The following is a 1,805-nucleotide window of genomic DNA, read 5'->3' as shown; positions in this document are numbered from 1 at the left end:
TCCCTTTTTCTATAACTATTGTACATTTGTGAATAAATCCTGTGGTTTGTTTCCAACTTGGCCGTCTTCGTCCTTTCACCATTGGCCTAGCATTGCACGAGTTAAAACCGCTCGATCGGGTTCATGGTGCTAACGGCACGAGTTACACGACGCACAAACCGCACGGGTGTTAAAGACCATCGTGACTCGTGCGAGGTTCAGCCCCCATTCTCACGGCTGCATGTGTCGAAGGTTTTCGGGTCGCGACCGTTAACCCTTCCACGCGTTAGCTGCGGGCTCGGCGGCTGGAATTGTCCAGCAAATCCGTCCACCACAAGTATAGCGTTGGGGCGGCCTCGTGGACTCGAAGCTCGAGGGGGAGCAGGGCTTAACCCCCCCTCAGTACGTCGACGAGCTTGAGATCCGCAACAAATTGGTGTCTGGGCATGGGATATTTGGACCTGGAGTGCGCTTCACGTACTCAAAATTACGAGCGCGTACGAAATTTAGTTAAAAACAAAAAAAAATTGAGTTCGTCCAATGGCTGGTCAAGGCGACCAAGTGCCAGTGGGAGTAGGAAATATGGAAGAATTAATGACCCAGGACCAGCAGGAAGAGTTGGTAGAAGGGGAAGTTGATGAGGGTGCAGGAGGAGGAAGAGAAAATGGTGGCACCTCGCACGTGGCGGCGAAAGCCGAGCCCGCGGTGACAGGGGATATGGGCCTATTTATTGCGCAAATGAGGGCCGACATGGTCGAGATGGGCAAAAAAATGGATACCCAGGGGGACAAATCAAGAAGTGAAATGGAAGAAATGAGGGAGGAATCATGGTGCAATATGGAAAAGATGAGGGCAGAGTCAAGAAGTGATATGAAAAAGATGGGGGAGGAGATTGGGCGTAGGATGAGCAGGGAAGTCGCAGTGGTATGCGACGGGGTGAAGCGGTATGAGGAGCGCGTGGAGAGGGGGTTAAAGCGGAGCACGGCCAAACTGACTGGGGCTACGTGAGTAGCGACGCGGTAGGAAGAGAAACCGACGAAGGTCGAGTTAGAAGGTGAGATTTCGGAAGCGCACCTGGAAATAGAGGAGGTAACACTGGAAAAGGAACAAATAATTGGGGTTGAAGAGATGGGAGGAGAGACAGGGAGTGAATCACGGGAGGAGGTGATGGAATGCGTACAAAGTTTGTGTTCGCACCGTGATGCCGTGCTTGCTAACCCAATGGAAAGTTTGCAGGTGCTGGAGGAGAGTCGTGAGAGGAGAAGCCCCGAGGTGAGTGTCGATGATGGCGGGAATGTGTTTGATGCGGACGGGTGCTCGGCGAGCTAGGAAGAGAGGTGAGACCCAGGCGTTCGCGAAAGGCCCATTGCGAAGTGTGCACCGGAGTGTGAGAGAGAGTGCACACCGGAGTGTGAGAGAGAGTGCACACTGGAGTGTGAGAGAGAGTGCACACCAGAGTGTGAGAGAGAGTGCACACCGGAGTGTGAGAGAGAGTGTGCACCGGAGTGTGAGAGAGAGTGTGCACCGGAGTGTGAGAAAGAGAGCACACCGGAGTGTGAGAGAAAGTGCACCCCGAAGTGTGAGAGAGAGTGCGTACCGGAGTGTCTGGAGGAAGAGTGTGCACCAGAGTATGCGATGACGGAGTGTGTGGGGCGCACGTGTGCGCCTGGGTGTGCGAGTGTGGAGTGGGTCGCGAGATGCGATGACGCAGCCCAGGCATCGACACCGACCGGGGTAGAGCTTAGCGGGACAAGTAGCGTACGCAAGCCCCCGGTGAGTTGTGTGCCGTGGGGATCGGTGCTGCGTCGGTCTCGCAAGGACCGGCG

Source organism: Myxine glutinosa, chromosome 11, assembly GCF_964187855.1.
Source record: "Myxine glutinosa chromosome 11, kmMyxGlut1.1, whole genome shotgun sequence".
NCBI classification, from domain to species: Eukaryota; Metazoa; Chordata; class Myxini; order Myxiniformes; family Myxinidae; genus Myxine; species Myxine glutinosa.
This window is presented reverse-complemented; position numbering follows the sequence as displayed.